The 21742-nt window shown below is 35.5% G+C and overlaps 1 long non-coding RNA gene across 11 annotated transcripts in view; it reads left to right on the top strand.

The window, feature by feature from the left end:
• The window catches only part of LOC109144527, a 271701-nt gene that overhangs the window by 67396 nt on the left and 182563 nt on the right, over positions 1 to 21742 (top strand). For 9 of the 11 annotated variants that reach the window (XR_005604588.1, XR_005604587.1, XR_005604584.1 and 6 more), the window contains 3 exons: positions 400 to 608; positions 1839 to 1981; positions 12039 to 12217. This is a non-coding gene — a long non-coding RNA (uncharacterized LOC109144527). The remainder of the gene's footprint in view (positions 1 to 399; positions 609 to 1838; positions 1982 to 12038; positions 12218 to 21742) is intronic. The other 2 variants (XR_005604591.1, XR_005604574.1) reach the window with 1 other exon arrangement.

Raw genomic sequence — 21742 nt, 5'->3', positions numbered from 1 at the left:
CTCTCCATTATAATTTCAAATCTTCTAATATCAGAACATGGACTACAGTGTTTCAAACTGATTTGATATTTTTAGAAATTTTCATGTGTTTTGCTATTCTGATTGAACATAAGAACAATAGAGAAGGAAACTAAAACAAATTTGTTCTGAAGGAAGAACAAATGCTTGTGGTTTTTATAGAAATTTTTGAATATATTATGACTCACTGTGTATGACATCTGAAAAAGAGTTGGTCTATATTTTTTTTCAACTTTAAAAACTGATCTACTAAAAAAATATTTTATGACCTTTTAACATTCATGGCTGTAGCACCACTGCCACTGTGACAGTGATATCCTACTGTGATTTACAGCAAACAGTTTTTGAACTCTTATCAAAGCATAAACATATTGCTGCCAGTCTCTCTATCATAGAAACAGGTACAATGAAGCATTGTCCAGGTGTGGGGCCCCCACATAAGAAGGATGTGGATCTAATGAAGATGATGAGAGGACTGAAGCACCACTCCTATGAAGACAGTCTGAGAGAGTTGAAGTTGTTCAGCCTGGTGAAGAGAAAGGTCTGGCACCTTCCAATGCCTAAAGGGGGTCTACAAGAACGTTGGAGAGGTACTTATTACATGTACTTGTAGGACAAGGGGTAATGGCTTTAAACTGAAGAAGGGCAAGTTTAGATTAGACATAAGGAAGAAATTCTTCACTATGAGGATGGCGAAGCACCAGAACAGGTTGCCCAGAGAAGTGGTGGATGCCCCATCCCTAGAAGTGTTCAAGGACAGGCTACATGGGACTTTGAGCCACCTGGTCTAGTGGAACATGTCCCTGCCGATGGCAGGAAGGTTGGAATTAATGATCTGTAAGGTCCCTTCCAACCAGAGCCATTCTGTGATTCTGTGACCATTAAAAAGCTTAGCCTGTAGTAGAATCTTACTCTGTGTGAATGCTCTGGCCAATTGAAGTTTGCACATTCACATTTTCCTATGAAGTGCAAATCATGCAAGGAAACTTTGCTATGCTATGACACTAATTATTAAGCTGCAGTATACATTTAAAGAGGTACAGTGGCATAACATAATTCAGTGAAAAGGCAGAAGGTTCTCATGTTTCTTCTACTTTAATATAGTAGAACTGGTTGTAATGAATTTTGGGGTGTTGTCGCCTAAATTTTTTTTGTAAACAATTTTAGGAACATTATTTTCATAATACAGAACCTAAATTTCTTGAACTTATTTTGTTGCAATGCTATTAAGATGTACTTTGCAGTTCTAGCATTTTTTCCCCACTGAAGATATTGTAGTCCTACAGTATCTAAGAAATTAATACCCCTAAAAACTCCTTTTTTGAATGAACTCAGTGGAAATTTTATATAGCATGGTCTATACACCATATAGCATGGTTTTAGAAAGTGCTGTTTATTCATCTACCTGCCCTCCTCTGAGGATGGTGACGTCTAAATCCCTTGTAAGGTTTATGGTTTTATTTCTTCCTTAGCAGTAGGTTTATGTGTGGCTCCTATGAAATAGTAAAATCATCAGGATCAAGAACTAGAATTTTCATAAGAAGTGTGCAATTTTGAGGAAATATACCATCAACACCGAAATAGTTCAAGACAAAGGATATTTGGCGATTTTGAGAAATCTGGAAAGAAAAGGATTCTGCAATTTCACTCCCCAAAATTGAAGTGATGGGTTTTATTTTTGAGGTTTCTCTGCTTCATTTTAGTTGTTTTGACTCATTATTTTATTATTTTACATGTTACTATTTCCTTCTACCACCTGAAATGACTGATTTCTGCCCCCAGGTAAATTGCTTCCTTCTCTGATGTCTTTTTTTTTGTAGATCAGAGTTCCAATATGGCCATGTTCTTGAAAGGGAAGCACCTAATACACAGCTCATTTATCAAGGCAAAAGTGTTTAACTATGACCCTAAGCACATGCTGCTGCTTGTTAGTTTAACTGAAGCTACACAAACATGATAAAAGGTAACTGACCTTTATTCTGTTCTCTAGGTATCTGTTTGATGATGGTCTCACTTTGTCCAGAGGTTTAACAAGTGTTTACCTTTTTAACTAACTCTCTGATTACATGATCCTCTTTTCCCTGACTCTCTTCCTTCATCATATGATACAGCTTTTTCTCAAGTCTCTGACATTTCAAGTGAGGGTCACTATATTTATACAGTGCCAAGAACTAGGAACAGTCTTATGGGCTGAGTGTGCTTTTCCCCATTGTTCTGCAAATTAGTCAACATGAAACCAAATAGTGATAATGTGTTGTTATGATTAAGGTTAATAAGCTACTGATTATCGCCATAGACTACAGTTCCAGACACATTATTTAAATGGAATGCTTTTTGAACAAGTTGATAAAAGATCCAAATTTCCCCCTGTTGTGATAAAAGATGTTCTAAGTCTTTAGAGAGATAGGGAAGCATTACACAACAGGAACAGTTTACTCTGTCCAATACATTACTGATTTATCTTATGGTGACAATAGCACACTACAACTCCAGAAAACATTGTCTGCTAACGAAAGGATGCTCCTCTATGTCACTGACACTAAACCTCTTGAAAAAAATACTTGCGTTATAAAACTTATTGTTACCTGCCTGGTGTGCGCAACAAATTTAACAAATTATTGTGTTCAGTTAACGTTGTTTTCTAAGCTTAATCAACATAAAAGGCCACTAGTTTTATGTAATTTGGTCTTCACTAGCATGAACAATCCTCAATAAAACCACTGAAAATAGGACAGAAAATAGGACAGTTTAAAAATTAGAAAAAAATTCCCAAACCCAACCAACAAACCTAACCAAAATTAACAAAAAGTTTTAACGAACAAACTTTAAAAAACCCTAGCAACCTATATTTATATGTTCATAGCATACCTAAATCTCAGACCTGACATAAATTTTTCTTTTTAAATTTTTTTTTTTTTTGGCTCAGTAGTAGTTTTACAACTTGTTGAAGATCACTTTCATGTTTGGAAATATTGACCAGAATACATTTTTCTTCTCTAGCTCTTGAAGAGGATACTTTCCTTTGAATTTCTCTGTCAAATCTAGACTTCTCTTAATGAAAATGGTTTCTGCTACATTTTTCAAAAGTCCCAGGGAAAAAGACAAAAACCAAAAAACAAACACAAAAAAACCAGCACAAGAACTTGAAAAGCTTTCTCTGACTTTTTAGCCAAGTATTCTGATGGCTACCAACTGGGTCATTACTGACAAGCTTGTATTTTTACGCTTTATCGCACCAATTGACACTCACAGACCCTAAAGAAGAGTAGCTGAACATCGAGCTGAGAAAGGGCACTTGTTCTGCCAAAACAAGCAAGGTGCATGGTGCAAAAGTGCTTTGACAATCAATTATTAAGAATCCGGAGATGACAACTCATATACACGTATGTAAGTCTATAACCTTTGAGCATTTAATCCCCAGGGATCACAGCAGACAGTGGCAGAAAGGATCAAGGTCACTGGTAATGAAGTCAACGTGATGGTGAAGACCAAATACAATCTAGTCTATCCCTAAGAAGGGAAAGCTTGCAGTGACTTTGTTTAACTCTGTAGTACTGTACATGAAAAAGGGCAAGTTAAATTTCCAAGGCCTTTTCTTGCCTTAGTTTAGAGAAGTCCATCCTGCTTCAGTTAATGTTTTTGTTACAAAGCAGAAATGTGAATTACTAAGCTCTCAAGTTCCAACGATTTATTTTTTCAAGCATCTCTTGCTTCCCTTCTTTATCCTTGACTGTCACCTCAAGACATATGAGTCTTATGAAGTCATTCAAAAACCAGGAAAAATTGGAAGTCTGATTTTTGACTGTCAAACTGTGGTTTTTAAGCACAGAGTAAAATCCAAGTTGCATACTTATATCACAGGGTGTTTGTATGAGAGAGAATTAGTACGATAATTAGTTATCCTCTGTGTTTTTAAAGATGGGTTGAAAATTTTCTTTACCTGTAGTGATATTGGAAATAAAATATTTTACTGTTGGTAGCTGAATGCAAAGTTAAAATTCAAGAGCTGGTGCTGCATATATTCAATTGTTCTTGTGCAAAATAGGCACTTCAATAAATGATATCACACTATATGTGTCTCAGCATGTCTCTACTATTTAGGCAATTTATTAAACCTATCTATAGTTACCTATATAGAATAATTAGCCCAATGATCCACTCTGATCACTGAAATGATCACTATCACAGTTAAGATCAAAAAATGTCCTTTCTAAAACATCAGTCCAAAATTCATAGGAGAAAATTAGGGCTGCAAAGTTCACCTACTGACAAGAATTCTGGAAATTATATACCACATGTACACAAACTTTGTTTTCATTCACAGTACTTTCAAAAAATGTAGCTCATTATAATGTCATGAGCTAGATTAGGTGTAAAATCAGGTCTTAAAATATATCAGACAGATACAAGCAGACAATCTATCTTTTTTGTTAAGATAATTCTCTCTTCCATTTCCTCTAAAAAAAAAAAGTTTGGTACAACAAATCTGAAAACTTGCTTAAAACCTCAAATGAAAGTGGTTTTTTTTATAATTTAGAAAATATAAAGGAAACTACATTGTTTAGAAGGAGCCAAGAACTGTAATATCATTGCAAGAAAATTAAAGAAGACACTTGGTGTGACCTATGCAGTTGCAGTGTTTAACCATGTCAGTCAAGTCATGTGTGTTCTGTGCATGGGCAGTACCTCATGAGACATTAAATACAAAGTTATGAACTCTGAATCAGAATTTACTATAAACTGCTATGGGCTGGGAGAAAAATTTGGAGAAGTATCACTACGTGTTTATTATGTTTTTACATTTTTTTCTAACAGGCAGGCACTATTAGTCACTGACTAATAGTCAGTGGCTGAGATACTGGACTACATGGCTCCCTTTGAGTTCCTGATTAACTACAGCCTTTTAGGCCTTCTCTTGTCACAGGCCACAGACAGTACAAATGGGATTTGGAGTCACTGAAGCACCCCTTTTGTTTGCATTGGCAGATTTTGTAGTTGTGGTGGGAATAGAAGGGCCTCCTCCCTTGACAGCCCTCTTTCTCTAAGGAGTGGAAAGAGAATGGAAAAAGACAAGCCTACTGCCTGGGCATACTGGGGATATAAACTTCTCCTGAAGTATTTCAGAGTTGCTCCCTGGAACAAAAGGGGAGCAGGGAAAGGATGTCTCTCGGGAGTCATAATTCATGTTCCACTCTGCTTATTGAATGGGGCAGCTCCTTGAAAGATTCATAGATTTTAAGGTCATTTATGATTGTCTTCTCTGCCTTGTGTGACACAAGCCATAGAATTTCATCCCTTCAGTGTTGCTTTCCAACCCATTAGTATTATATATTACTCCAAGTATATATATACTTAATGATTCTCCAGTAATAAAAGAAATAAAAATTTAATGGCCATAAACACAGCAACTTTTCTAGGGCTAGTAAAGACCAGATAGTGTAGTGTCACTTGTCAAGTTTTAATTTGAGAGGAAAAATATATACCTAAAAATAATTTGAATGCCCCTGGTAGGCTTTCTTTGTGTAAATTGAAGGCAGTGAAGGGAAACAAAGAGGCCTGTCCTATTATCTCTCTGTTTGGGGAAGAGTATCCATTTTCCCATCTGTGCTGGCAGTGCCCTTTGCTGAGTTACTGCCACAGATGTAAGCAAAGGGGCACAGAGAAGGAGTAGAAGTGGCAGTATTATCATTGTAGAAGATGAATGTAGTGGCACTTCTAATTTATTTAGTATTCAGGATTTCGACTTTAATTAGGATTCTTTTGTCACATCATTCATCAAATGCACTTGAAAGAGATGGAAATTAACACCAAAGTTTCTGTTGCCTCAGGCATGCTTTTAGTACTTCTACTCATTTTGGTTTATTGTTGTTCAGATCAGTGAAATAGTTTAGTTGTGATAGTTCACTTAGCTGTAACTGGGTTTCAAAAGAGGTGGAATGCTCTTAACATGCTCTTAAAAAGTGATGGTTTGTGAAGCCACTGTAGCTCCTAAAACCTCCTTTATGAAAAAAAAGTTCTTTCTCTCAATCTTTCTCTACCTTTCTCTCTCTCCCCTTCCCCTTTTTTTATGACTGACTTCTGAGTTGTTAACGTATATCAGGTTTTACTCTAAGAAGTCATTTTTGATAAATTTGTTATGGCTAGAATGTTAGTAAATCACAGACTTACTTATAAATTGCACATGTTTAGAAGAAATAACTTACTTGCTGAAATAATTTCAGTTAGGATGAAGTTTAACATAGCTACAAAAATATTGTGTGCATGGGGAAAAGTTTGTATTAATTATTACTCCAGCTCCATGCCTGCCATTGTAAAATTTACACTGTTCTGGAACAACGGGAGCTGTGTTGATATATGGGTGCTCCTTATATTCAAAGCTTCCAGCTCATATAGCATGGGTCCAATCAGACATTTGAATGAAAAGAATGTGAACCTATATTGAAGTCTGAGACCATGCAACATATCAGCAAAGTTATTTCTGTCAGCACAAAAATCATTAGCCTATGCCCAAAAAATCATACTTCGTTGAAAATCAAAAGGTTTATTAAGCGAGTATTTCCGGGAGCTCTGTGATTAATGAAGCCTGGTTTATGCTGCTTGTGGAGATGAACTGCATAGTCTAAGCAAGTGCCAATTCCAGCAGTAAGTTCTCCTACAGTTTTGGGTTTTTGAAAATTCCCTTCTGCATTCACAGGTGTCCAGTGAGGTGTAATTTTGTATAGACTTTCCATAAGTAGTATCTTTCTCTCTCTCTCTCCTCCTCTCTCCCTCTCTCCTGGTTGCTGAAGTTCAGAGAAAATCAATAGCAAAGTTCAAAGAACTTTGCCCTTTTTTGCGCCATCTTCTCAATATGTACCTGAAAGTTAAACAGATAAAGAAGCAGAAACTTTTTCAGATATCCATATTTCATAGGAAATGTTGCTCATACACAATCGGTAATACTTTGGGATATTTAAAACTGGCATTCCTATTATCAAACCTTTTAAATAGGTCTGGAATATGTTTCCAGCTTTTCATTTACATTACAGGAGCTAGAAATTATATTTCAATAAGGCAGACATTCTGTTAGAAAACATTTGATGTTGCATGTTAGATGTTCTGAAAGGTTTTAACAATCCCAAGCCTAAAGCACAGTAGTGCTTTAAAATCAAAGATAGGTTTCTACTCTACAAAATGTTTAGCAAAGTTTTTAGGGGAGCCATAAAGCGATAAATAAGAAACATTTGAGAAAACTAGAATTACCTATAAGCTCATCCACCCTGGCTGAATCAGGTAAACATTTCAACTAACATTAAGTGGGAGCAAGACCAAACTCCTTACAGGTTTTTGGGCACTACCAAAGAAACCAGACACTTTGTACACCATCATTCAAAGACAAGAAACTAACGAGTTTCAGTACCCTTTCTTTGCCCTCACTGACTTCTGCAGTATATAAACCCTGAAGTATAGTACAGTATTTCTAAGAACTCAAAATACATATTTTAGTTATAATGCTACTAAAAATGTCTCCATGTTTAAGGAAATGCAGCTAGTTACAGATTGTTTCAAATAAGTGGTGCTCTTAAACACAAGTATTTTGGTGAAATAATAATGGAGATCAGTTTAGTCTTAAGGAAAAACCTTGGCAACAGGAACTGGTGGCTAAAAGATCTCCTTTATAATAGGACATCACAAATGCACATTTTGTGGGTGCCTAAAGCCAGTTCTGAGTATAAATAAACTGTAGCTCTGAGAATATTATCTATGCCTTGTACTTCAGAGCTGTCAGTCAGTATTTTTGATCATTAGCCATCTGTGATTATCTTAATTTTTGCCAGCAGGAGAAGGAAATCTTTTCCACCAGGGAGCTCTGTTATTACAATATAATTTATATGTAAAGAGCTCATTTCATTAGAGGGAAAAAAACACCAACTTTTTACATAGGTTTCATGGGGTTTTTTAGTTTAAAAGAAACTTTTAGCATTAATTATTTTGCTTTCTTTTTTTTTTATATATATATAAATATCCTTGGCATGGTCCATGTAAAAACAATTAACATCATATTGGTGGATTAACAATAACTCTGTCTTTATTTTAGTTTTTGTTTAACATCCATTATGAAAGATTAAGAAACTGAGTCAATCACAGACCTGAAGCATTTAACTAGAGAAATTACTACTTTTTAGTTTCACTCGAAATTATTGTACTTGAGAACCTAAAAATGTCTTTACACATGCCAGTTAAAATTCTTAAAGGGTCATTTTAGATTTCCCTCCCAATCGTCTGTTCAAGGAATGATTTTACAGTGACCTTGTTTTTAGAAAGACTTGCTGAAATGAAAATGCTGCACCTGCCTGATCTACTAAAATGAAACACTGCCTGTTGTAGTATAAAGCCCTATTTTTATTGGTGTTGTAAATGCTGACATTATAATCTGAGTAAATGCCTTCATAAGGACACTAATATAAAATAAATCACTTTATAAACTTTACTTGGGTAATTCTAGCTTTTTTACAAACTATCCCAGTTTGTCAATGGTGCTGAGAATCTGCTGTCGCTATTTTGACCTCAGGTATTTATCATCTAAAAATTGGAAAATATTCAGGTGAACATTAAAATAAAATCAGAATCAGTATGACTGTCTGCGTAAGATGCCTATGTTTAATATCCTCAAAAGACGAGGGTTTCATAAGTGTACATGCAATGAAAATTGACTACTGAATTTTAATTGCCCTTTTTTTATATAACTAAGTTTTGAGGCTGTGACTACATTACATTCTCGAACTTACATTATGTATTTGACTTCTGAATTTTAATGAATTCCATGATCTAACATATAAGGTCAGATGAATAGTCACTGTCAATTATACACAAACTTTAGCATTAGCAGAGCGTTTCTGGTCTGCTCTATCTGATCATATGGATTTGTGACATAGAGATATGTTGCAGATAACAGCTTTTCCAGCATCTTTAATCAGTAGGATGAAGTGCATTTTAGTAAACAGTGTGAGAATCGGTTATAAAAGCTCTCTAATTAAAAGAAAAATACTAACATTTTGAAGACATATACTTTTTCTCTAGTTACAGTAAGAGGCAACCAGCAAGGAGGAAAAAGATATATGTAAAAAGGAAGAAAATTTTGATGCCACATTTAATTACTGGTACTAACAATAACAGTTGGACTCAGTGTTCAAATCTTGCATTCCCAGCTACCTTGGATTTGCACATCCATATCACCTCACTAGTGCACCAAGCAATTCTTCACATGAAGATCTCTAAGCAACAACACTAATGGAAAACATTTCTTTTCCCCCCTCCTCAACCTCTTTTTTGACATCCAGCAAGGGACCTTTTTTTCAGCATTTTCAGTGCTGTGTAATACAAGATTCTCTCTTCACAAACATGTAGAAAGCTACACTATTTGTAAAACTCACCAAAAATAAATATATGAGGCAAATTACCTGTCTTGAGTACCTGATGATCACACTCACGCTACAAACAATGGAGTGGGATGTAGGGAGATTGGCTGCCTCAGGCTTGCTCTTGTCCAGTGCCATGAGGTGACAGCACTCCTGTACCTTCAACTCTGAGCCAGTTTTGTTCAGAAGGAACCAAATCCTGTGCAACCCACAGAAAAGTAAAGTGGAACAGCTGGGACATTCACTTCAGGAGAGCAGGGAATATCTAAAATAAAACGCTAGTACAGACACACACCTTCACTGAAATTGGCCAGTGAGTATGTTGATATAAGGATAGGAATATTTAATGTAGCTACGTCACAAATATATTATAGCATAAAAAGTGACAGTTAAAAAGTTTAATTAAAATAACATTATCTAAGCACCTCTGAACATATGACAAGTTTTGGATAAAATACTTATTGAAAAATGCAACAGCTTGTGAATTGTATAGCTAACAGAGTAACAGAAGAATTGAACAGTACAAGGCTTTCTGCGTTTTTTAAACAAAACTGCCTTCATAAAGTGTCCTGGTTCTGTTAAACAACTTGGGGCAAGCTAAAAGTAATTCACTTCTTACGTCTTTATTGCCAAATTTGATTTGATTTGACTGAATCTATATTTATCCTCATGTGTCTCCTGGAGCACTTGTGAACCTTCATAATTCCAGTCTATCAGGACAAATCTGCAAGTTAAAAAACTCACTTTTATCAGCAGGTATTCAATGAATGGCAGGTGGCAAATAAAGCACTTAATGGATTGTTTTAATTGCATTTCTCTCCCATCTTCCAGAACTTGAGAAAGTTTTAGAAAGCTGGAGAGGAGCAGGATGGGTTTATTTTCTTCTTTGACTTTGTTCCAACACAGCCTGCTTTCAGAAAAAAAAACTTGCTGATAGAATTTCATTGCCTTTCATGTATGGATGATATTTAAACTGGTACAACAAAGGGTATATTGTATTGCAGCAAGAGATGTACATCACAACAAGTATGAAAGTAAAGAGTTAAATTTGCTGTACCAACTCAAGTACATAAAGAAGCTTTTAACCTAAGTCAGTTGGCAAGGAGTGAGAACAAAATTCTTTTCACCTGGAAATTAAATAGAAATTAAAGTTAACAGGTTTAGCTATAGCTATGTCTTCTGCCATTGGTTCATTTCATAGAATGAAGTTAATACAGTGCTACAAGAAAATAATTAACTGGAAAGTTCAGTGTTCAACTCAAACCCTTTTTTTCTCTTCACTATTTTCTTACACGTTCCTTGTTTTGTGCGACAAAGAGAGCACAGAAGAGAACACACACCCTGTATTAATGAGTATTTGAGGTTGGGAGAGCCCAGATCAGAACATACATTCCTCGGTGAATGAAGCCACTGAAGTTTCCTAACATAATCTTTGTCTGTGACTACAGCAATTTTGAAAACCACCTAATTTCAAAATAACCATGCTCGATATCTTTATTTTCAAGGATTTTGACTGAGATTTCTAGATCTGAGAAATTTAGCCTGTGAAATACCAACTGTTTTCATGGGAACATGTGAAGGAATGTTTTGGTGTATATTTGCAGCAAGAAGCTTTATTGTGTAACAATTTCATGCTGATGAAGTATCTCTATAGAACCATAGAGATAGTGTAGTCTGGAGATATGATCAGACTGAGGATCAAGGGTTAGAAGTGCACCGTCCTTGCTTAATCTTCTTTGCCAAGTGAGGTGAGTGATACTTGGTTGTTTTTAATACCATGAAAAGCCTTAGGCAGTGAGATTGTGATGCAGAAAAATTAAAGGAAAATATATCGATAAATTAATCAACTAAAAAAAGTGAATCTGGAACTTGAGTTCTCCCCATTGTTCAGAATTGACATGGAGACAGTGAGACTGAGGCCTGTTTCATTTTTTGAGTTTTTATTGTCCAGTATTGGACAGCATGAATTTCTGCAATGCCCAGTTGGCATTGAGGCATTTGAAAGAGCCTAAAAGGGTATTCACCCTAGTGTGTCATCCAGTACCAAACAACAAAAAGTGTTGATCTGAGAATAATCGTTTTCTAAAATCAGGAGTGAACCAGCATTTCGGGCCAACAGTTCAGGGCAACTTGGAGATTTTCCATGAAGATAAGACAGGGGTTGGCTCTATTCTTCTCTATTTGTTTTCTTCCCTCTACCCTCACCCAGCTTTACAACTCTTCTCCATGCCTCTTACTCTATGGAACTTGAAGGTGTACTGTGTCTTCTATGGGGAGAAGTACTCCATTCGAGTTTTCTGAAGTGATGTTAATATTTTATGCATTTGTTTAAGATCTAGCCATTACATATCCTAGCCTTTAGACTTTAAACATAAATTCAAATCCTTAGAAAAATTATTTTGCAACAACTTAACTTGCCCATCCAATGTTCATTTGCTTCATATGTCTCAGTTAACTGTTAGGTACTTGGGAAAGACCTGGGATTCTACATCTCAGAAAAAAGTCAAAAGAGACAATTTCCTTGAGAAAGCTTGACAGTGTCCTTTTCCTCAGGTTCTGAGAGGTGAATGATGTGTGAAGAGATGTGGACTGATGTGTTTTCCTTTCCATTTTCATTTACAGGTATAATCCCCTGAAGATGGAGGAAAGTTTCTCCCGTGGTTCAAGTGCTAACCTAGGACTCAGAAGAGAAGGGTTCAATGTCCTGCTGTGCTGCAGACTTCTGGAGCAAGCAGTGATATTTCATTTCACCATCCCTGACAAAGGCATCAGTTCATCTCTATTATAGGGATTTTATTCAGGTAAAAAATTGCAAATATCAATGTTCTTAAGAAGATTACATTTAAGGTATACTTATATATAAGAATTTATCTAGATGCCTCTATATTTAGTAATTTTAACTAAAGATGGTAGCCTTTATTCAAGTCTGAGTTTACAGTGTTCACTATATTAGGAATTTTTCTTGACTATGTATGAAAAAACAAAAGAGTTACTACTCTGGAACTTAACAAGATACGTTTATTCCGTGGTAAAGGAGGAAGTTTATTTCCAAGGCCAGTAGCAAGCAAATGTATTATTTAAAAAGGAAAGAAAATACAGCCTGCTGGGCATTCCTTAGAGGAGTTCTTTGTATTTACAGTCCTAGAAAAAATATTTCCTTGTAAAACATTCAGTAAATACTTAAAAGCATACAACATTCCTGCTTACTGAAGGGAGGCAACAGAGAGATTACTCAAAGGAGAACTGAAACAAGAAATAATAACATATAATGGGGAAAATTCCTACCACTGTAGTTCAAGAGAATATGGTCTCCTTCAAAAGATAATTAAGAACTTTGGGGGACCGAAATCACCTTCAAGGGACACTCTGGGACACATTTGGTTTCTGAATTTGTGTGTCTCAATTTTGCATGTAAAGTTGGGTCATTATGATTTAGCCCATTTCCGTCTTACCTCTGTCTTATTTTACTATTGTTTGAAAAATTTATCCAGTGTGATATAACTGCACTAGCTGTGGCTCTCTTTCATCTCCAAAATCCTCATGCTCTCCTCCTCCAAATTTGTTATTAACAGTTCTACTAATGAGTCACTGTGAAATCATTTCACAGACGTGCTCTGAAACGCTCAGTGTACTCAAGAGCAGGAGAATTATATGTATTTTATGACACTGTAGGAAGTTTTTAAAGGATTTGAATTATTTCTTACTTCTGTCTTTTTCTTATCTTAATGAGAAAAAGTAAGAAAAATCCAAACAAAACAACCACACACTTTCCCACATTCCCCCTTTCAATTTCTCCTCAGCAAGACTACAATTATCCAGAGCTGATTTTCCTAAAAGAGTCCTCCCTGACTATGTTGGACAAATGTCATGTCCCCTGGCTCTCTCCATCTTGTAATGAAAATAGACCTATTGCCAGCTACACCTTGCTGATTGCTTCCTACCTGCTGTTAAGGATAATTTGTGCAGTGTAAATGAAGACTTCAGTAGTTGCTGTAGGAAAAAAAAAGCTACAAAAAGGGACTGCTATTCAGCACTCACATAAAATAGCCAATAAAGAAGCAGTTCTGATTAGCTGAAAATATGTAAGGTGTATAAAATATATAAAAGATCTTCAAGTTTTCACAATTTTAGTTATACCAGACATCATACAGAAATGTTTTGCTCTGAAAAATGGATCACATACATTTGCATCTTTTCATTTGTCTGATCCTATATCAAGAATTTTTGTGTATTTGTTTTCTTCCTTGTTCTGTCAAATATTTACTACTGGATTGCTTCCTTTTGTTTGAAAGTAAGCAATAAAAGGAATTTGCGAGTGTTACCCTGCAGAATATTGTGACCATTTGGAATGCAGATGTTCATATTTGCTATTTTCCCCCAAATATACTCTCAGATAACCTCTTACCTCTGAAGGACTGAAAGAGACAGAGGCATTACATGTGCATTACAGAAAATGGTGAGTTGGAGTAGGAGACTTAAATAGTGACAATTCCAGACAGCAAAGCTGTCTGCTGTGTGTGACCTCAGATCCACCTGGTTTGCTCCATCTCTGCTACGTAATGGGTCATGCTGCCTTCTGCTTGTCCCATGCTATGAGAACAATATGATACCTATGTGGGTGCAAGAGCATTTATCATATCTTTTTGCCCATTGAGTGTGTAGATAAAGGCAAGCATATTATTTCTAACCATTGAATGACTGCTGTTTCATTTTACCTCCATTTTCTTGACACAGCCTGGGATTTAATTGAAAGGTACAGAGTGCAGAGGGGGAAACAGTCACTAAGAAACTAACTGCCACTAAGGAAATACATTGTTCTCCTACTGGAAACCAAATGACAGTTCCTAGATTAGACATTCAATGTACTTTCTAGACTAACAATTCAGGTATGTTTGGATAATTACATAACCTTTTACCTGCAAGGACTCATACAGCTTTCATTTCTGTCTTCTGCAAAGAGAGAAGAAAAGAACTACATCAATAATCAGTGTATTTTATATTTCCTATCACTCTATCCCTTTTACATTCTCATGAGTTGGGATTATCTCCACACACATTTCCCTTTTGTCTGTGAAGAGTAATACTTGAGGCATCTGCTAACACTAGTTTAAAATACTTTCTGCTTCCTGACAGCTAGTATTTCATCTTGATCCTCACTAATTATCCTTCCAAATTTGTCTCTTTTCACACTTTTTACCAGCCTAGTCAACAAAATGTTTAGACATTGTAAAATGCTGGTCCTGCTTCCAAGTTATACAGCTCTTTAACATGCCTAGACTCCCTCTCCTCAAATTGCTTTAGCTCTTTTCACCTATAAAAATGTAATAGTCTAATTCATAATGCTTTTTCTGAGGTTCAGTAAAAGACCCCTTTAAAAGACTACCACCAACCAAACTGCAAATCTTTTGTTCACAACAGCAACTCACCAAAATGAAAACAAACCCACAAAGCAGTCTGAAGTGCCCAAAACCTTCACACCCACAACTGCAATCTTTCAGGCAGAGAAATTAAGCAAATGTTTCAAGTTTTACTGAGCTCCCAGACGACTTGAAAGGTCCTGAAAGATCTGAAAGGCCCTAATCTCTTTTGGGAATTGATCAACTTTCTTGCTTTTCAAGCTTCAGCCTACCAATTCAACAATGCTGGAAGACTCTCAGCTCCATCCTTCATTCATACCCCAGCAGGCCAAGCAGTGTTTGTGGGTTTTCCAGTTAACTCTTGACTTTTCAACACAGCAGAATTCATCAAGAGTTACAGAAAGATTTTGTTTTATCAAAATAAGTGAACTTTTTACATTTGTTGTTCAGTGTTTGATGAGTTCTGGAAAGGGAACAAAGGACGGTTTAATTTGTTTCATGTCTCTTCCAATGAGCAGTGCCCAGGAAGGACATCACTTCTGAAGCAGAACTGTAAGCAGCATTGCTCCTGCCTTGAATAGGGGAGAGGTTTATCTTTGTTTTTGAGGTTCTTCTGAAGTGTCCACAGTCCAGAAGTGCATTTCAGTGCACGGGATGTCATTTCTATGCAGTTGTAATCACAGTTCTTGGAAGCTCTGGGACCCAGCAGAGTGGGATTTTGTTTCCATTCCCAGCCATTTTTGCTAATGAGAATATTTTTGTTTACCTGCTGGTGGTAGAATGAAAGATTCAAAACAGTAGTTGTTTTTCTTTTGGATTTACAGCAGTTTTATCTATCTCTCAAAGATTAAGTTAGGGAGACATTTTTTAAAAAGTAGTTATAGTAGTAGTGGTAGTAATAATAATAATAATAATAATAATAACAACAACAATAATAATAATAATATCAGCAGTAACAAATACTAAGAATAATGAAACTAAGCCAGTGAGTTTTGCATGCATTGAGAGAAAAAGGACAGCAGCTGTCACTGCTGTTAAGAATAATTTATATATTGTCTATTGTCTGATTTCTCTTTCTGGGGTTATAAGTGTTGACAAGTTAACATCAGGGCAAAGGTACATTGGGCTGTCAAGTTTCTATTTTCTGCTTCTTGCTCTTCCACAAAGTGCTACAGAGAATGATTGATTTGATTTTAAAGAGTTCAGTTACATCACAGTGACACAGTCTTCAATATGAATTAAAAGAGTAAAATTGTTTGTTTAACTTGTTTTTGTGTTGACAGGATCTTTGCACTCCAGGCAATCACTTTGTTTTCCTTACAGCTTTGTTCTTTAGCCACCCCAATGTGGAATGTCACTCAACCTTGTCATATGTTTTTTCTTTATGCTCCTTATTAGTCCCTACCATTCTTTTCAGGAATCTAACAAATGTGGATACCCTTTATCAGTCAGTTGCTCTGCTTTTTTGTTATTTTAAGCTTCTTCCAATGCTGTTAAAGGAGTTTCTTAGTGGACATCAACTTTACTTCATTGATACCAGTTAAGATACCAGTTAAGATACCAGTTAAGCCTTTGAGTGATCACTAGTGTGATCATTTAATTAAATTTCTGTAGACATCCCACATGAAAATTACACATTTGAACCCACAGTTAACAGTCACCCACAATTTAATTTTAACTCAGCTCTAAAGTTTTTGAGGGCTTTAGGAAGTGATAATCCCATTAGGGGTCTTGCTGAGCTTGAGCTCTTTCTGAAAATGAGATCTAAATGTTTTCAGAATAAAATTTAGGTAATCATCCAAAATTTTGAGCATCTTTCACACACAGAACCATCTCACTGAACCTTTCCAGTCTCATCTCTTGCATATACCTTTTTAATCTCTGTCTTACCACCTCTTCTATACTCATTTTAGGATGGCATTCAAATTCATATGTGTATCAGCTGTTATTTTAATATATACAGAGAGCTGAGATGACATATCAAAAGGAATGCAGAAATAAAAATATATAATCCAGAACTGAAGACATCATAAACCAAAGGTTTTCAGGCAAATTATGTATGATACAGGAAGGCTCAGACATGATGTGATGACCTAAATTAAATTTCTGAAGAAGGTCAGGAAAAATTTGTGTGGAAGCAAAAATTACAGGCTTACTCAGAAACACAAATATTAAGCAAGTATTGTTGTTGTGGCTTGTTTAGTATTTTTTTCTCTTGAACTTTGTGGCTGCTCATATATAAAAGTTAGAAAATGGATTGTGAAGTCATCACAAAAAAGTGTAAAAATCTATTGTATGCATATATAGGTCCTTATTCATGTAATTATTTAACTGTACTTAAATCTCAATGATGTAAGTTAGTTTTAACAAATACTTAGCATCAAAGTAGTGTAGACTGGTTAGTAGCAGAAATGAAGAGTTAATCGTTGTCTTTTCTCAAAAATAGGACCTTGAAAGGCTAGGCTTTTTCAAAACTATGTAGTTGGAAAGACATTTTCATCCTAGCAAAGTTCTACTGTTTGCAGCTGCATTTTTGCTGATTCTCTGAAGTCAGAGTTAATTGATAGACAATTTGGCCTGTAGACTTTAAATAACATACTGAAAATCTCTGTTTTGGGGAGAGGCGGGTTTAAAGTTAATTATTCCCCCAAATGACTTTTTCCAACTGAGTACTAGAGCTGGCAAAAATATTGCCATTGAATAAGGCTTTATTTCTGTGCTTTTTTTTTTTTTTTTTTGGTCTAGAGTCTAAGACGCTGAAAGTTAAAGTCCTTTTCCTGGGATGGGATACATTTTTTGTCCACAATGAAATATAAGCTGCTGATTAGCTCATATTTTTTATTTTGGCTACCTGATCTTCTCCAGTTCACTTTTCAAAGACAGATTAGAAATCTGGGTTAAGTAGGCACAATTCCTAAATAGGAATAGCTAATTATGGGATTCTGCTTTTGATCCCAGACTTTTTAGTCTCTTCAGCATTTCTGATCTGTACTTTTATATTTGAGTGTAAACAGCTTTTTCATTCTTCATGTCTGTGACTTTCTTTTCTCTACTTTAAACCAGACTCCCTCTGAGCTGGAAGGCAGGTTTCATTGAACACCTGAGACCCTGCACTGTGGCCTTTTAGTTAACTAAGAGATCTTCTAATGTTTTTTTCCCATAGTGTCAGCATTTTTCTCTGACAGCTTGCAATTTAGCTCATTTCTATTTTTTTTTTTTTACTTTTAAAATAATGATTCAATAATATTATGAACCAGATTAGAACCTATTTTCTTCACATCTTTGCCTCTTATGGTAAATTATTTCCATATTTCTCAGTAACAGCTGCTTCTTGCTTCAAAGCAAGATTCGATTTCTATGGCAAATACCACAACTTCAAGGAATGTTTTTGCCTTTTTTTTTCTTTCTTTCTTTCCACTAAGCTTAAACTGGAAATCCACATCAGTTTTTAGATATGCTCTGTAAATAAACCTCCATAGGTTTTCTTCTAGTTTGTCTGAGCTTCCCTCTTTTTCCCCTCAACTCTCTGATCAAAAGGACATAAACTCTGCAACATGCTTTCCCTGGGTTTCTAAACCCTAGATTCTTTTGAATTTTGCCATTTATGTACCTCTCAAGTTGTATTCATGTTTCATTTGCTTTAAAATTAAGTGGAAATTCACAAATAGATTTTCATGTGGCTGTCTTAAATGAAGGGTGGTGGTTAAGACCATACATTTTTAGATGCTTTAATAGAAGTTAAATATTAATTATCTAGTCTCTAATATAGTCTGGTGATGACATAGCCCTAAATTTAAAACAAGCACCTATTGAAATATGTATGGGCCTGCTTCAATATGCTTAGTGTTGAAGCATCAAATGGGAACAATTAATTAAATAATTCACGTCAGATGTTTAGAGATAACAATTATCTGTCATTCTTATCTATTGTAATTTTGTTCAAATTGAATGACAAGGCATAAATGTTAACTCTTGCAGGAGAGGTATAATATTATTTTCTAATTATTTTTTGTTGTCTTTATATATATTATAGATACAAATGTATATATATATTACATATAGATTCATGTTTGCTATTGATTCATTGCATCGAATTCCAACTTTAGAAAGTGAGGTTTTGTCATAAAACAACAAGCCGATTGTTTTTACAACTATTCACAAGGGAAAAAAGCCACTCAACAACATTGTTTCCAAAGAAGTCAAAGCTATTGTTTTCAGATTCAATAAGCTCTATTTTCTTTGTCCACCCACTTCTGAAAATAGGCAGAAAGTCTGGTACTTGTCTGCAGCAGTTTGGTTTCAGTATATTAAAAAGTAACAATTCTAAATTGAGAATATGTTCTGAGTTCTATGTTTCATATTTGAACATCCTCAAATTTGTGTTATTTTGAGCCAATACAGATAATATAAGGCCTGAACTGTGACTTTTAATTTATCAGGAAGCCTGAGTTTTCCAAATCAGATCAGTGTTTGGTAAAAAAATAAGCATTTTGCTTTTCTTGTTTGCATTCATTTGCATTGCACCATATTTGCAATTTGTAATTAATTTTGTAGTCTATTTTTTCCTGGAGTACTTCTCAGTTTATTATTATTATTATTATTTAATATAGCCTGTGGAACACTGAACACTGATTAAGTGTTGTATGCTTTCTGTTATCTCTGAAGCATAACCGATGAAGTATTGTGAATTTGGCACTGTGCAATGTAGCATTTTGCTTGCTGTGCAGCACTAACAAACAATACATCAGTAGTCATGCCTGTCTCTCATTTAAATGCAACCTCAGAGTCACACTGTGTGTTACAAATATCTGGGAGCTGTGTGATTAGTTAACATCTTTTGCATAACCTTAAAATTATAGCAAGTTCTCAGGAGATAATTAGCTTTCTGGATACCTTTAGTGATATGAACTCTGCCTTAGCAATGGTGGGTACTGTGTGTTCCACTACTCCAAGGAAGGGTGGCATGAAAATGCCTTTAAAAATAGGTTAGGTGTCTTTTACATTAAAAACTAAAATCAAAAGAAAGAGAGAGATAAAGAAGTCCTCGTTTTTTTATTTCTTGCTATCAGGATTGCTTTTGCTCCCTATCTTTTGTGTTCTTTCCTGTTTTGGCAGCTCTTCTAGTGTAAATAAAGGGTGTTCAGCAGGCACCAGCCTCCTTTACTGAAATCTGCTCACCTCTGTCCCAGAGTTCATGTCTCATATGCTAGCTGTGAGTAAACAGATAAAATACATCACAACTGGATAATCAGGAGGATGTGATATGATATTTTTCCTTAGCAAAAGCTTGAGGCTTCAGTTCGTTGTACAGATTTATGGAAAGCAATGTTTTCCAAACATTCTCCAAATGTTTTTTGTCTCTTGAAATAATTCCCCAGCCATATCCATGTGCAACATTTTAAAGCTTTTGATCCTGCTTTGAAAAGGCTATTCTAAGCCTTCAGTGTTTACAATATTCTCTTTTAGCACTGGAAGTATCTGTATAATAACCTCAAAATTAAAATGTTTTGGAAGCTTCTAAATATAAGTTATAACTGCAGCTGTCAGGAAACAGGATTTTGACAAAATTGAACTTGTTAAAGGAAAGTATCAATTTTGATTAAATTTGCTTGAAAGGTGTTTTCTAATTTGAAACAAAGCAGTTCAATAGACTCACAGCTTTCTCTACATTTATTGGAATATAATGTTGCTGTTTGTTTCAAAATTATTTTTCATTTTGAGGTTCACTGGTAACTATGATATAATTTATACCCAAGAACTGAAGTCTTTTTGAAACATTTTGACCTTATTTCTATTGAATTTTAAATACATTCTCCCCCACCAAAAAACAGTTTTGTAAGAAACATTATTTTGATTCTATGTGGTCAAATATTTTTCTGAAAGGCCAATTTTTGAATTCTAGATTTAATAAATTCCCTTAACACTTTTTCTGAAATATAAACAGTTGGTATAGCTACACTGATTGTGCAAAGATGTAAGCCAGCACGTCTTAAATCACATTGATCAAATTGAAAAGCTCCCACCAGTTTTGTGGATTTTTATGCAGTTATCTTTTCCAGTGATTGTATTGCCCATCTGATCTGGTAGTCAATCTTTAGCTTTACTAGCCACCATTGCTCAAAAGGAGCTTTACTAGGTTTCTGAAGGTCTAGTGTGGAAAAAATGAAGACATATAGGCACAGACAGGTCCAAAAGCATTGAAAATTCAAGATATACCATCAAAGAGGAACTGAAGACATGGCCTGTAAGTGATGGAGGGGGGACACATAATCAATTTCTTACCTGGAGAGACAAAGTAATAACACTCTGGTGAATAGCCTACTTTTCCAAAACAAGCAAACAGAAAGGAATTGTTTCTTAATATCCAGATGCTTGACTGAGGATCCTGCAGGCATTCCAAGGATCACTCTTTTGTAGCAAGAAATACAGCTTTTCAAGGTTTCCCCCTCTCTGCAAATAACTGTAAAGCAAGTGTGTAGCCAAATTAAACTCCCCACGGCAGAATCCCCGGTTGGGCAGCCAGGTTCCTTCCACAGGGTACAGCAGAGTGAGACATCCCAGAAACTGAAATAGAGTGTAAGATGTGTGATGCTGCCTGCAGCTGAGGAATTAATGAATGGACAGGACAAATCACCAAAGTTTACAGAGCTTCATGACTTCTGAGGCTCAAAATCCCCTCATATAGATCATGTAAGGTCTATTTTGAGGTACCTGATATGTGCTCACTCATGCCTATTAAAATGCAACAAGAGGGTGAAGAGCAGCATTGCCCCATGTGCATGCACTTCTCAAGTGAATAGTTAATTAAATTGCGAACAGAGGGCCTGCCTGAGACTTCCAAGCTCACCTTACCCAGGTCTTAACCACTATCTTCTTCAGAGCAGGTTCAAATATGACTCATAAAGCTCAAATGTTCTGCAGAAGACAGTTGAAGATTTTCTGAGCATGAGAGAAAGGGAAGAAGATGGG

The sequence above is a fragment of the Corvus cornix genome, chromosome 2, assembly GCF_000738735.6.
Source record: "Corvus cornix cornix isolate S_Up_H32 chromosome 2, ASM73873v5, whole genome shotgun sequence".
Lineage (NCBI taxonomy): Eukaryota > Metazoa > Chordata > Aves > Passeriformes > Corvidae > Corvus > Corvus cornix.
The sequence above is the reverse complement of the archived record's forward strand: the minus strand, read 5'-3'. Positions and strand labels throughout refer to the sequence as shown.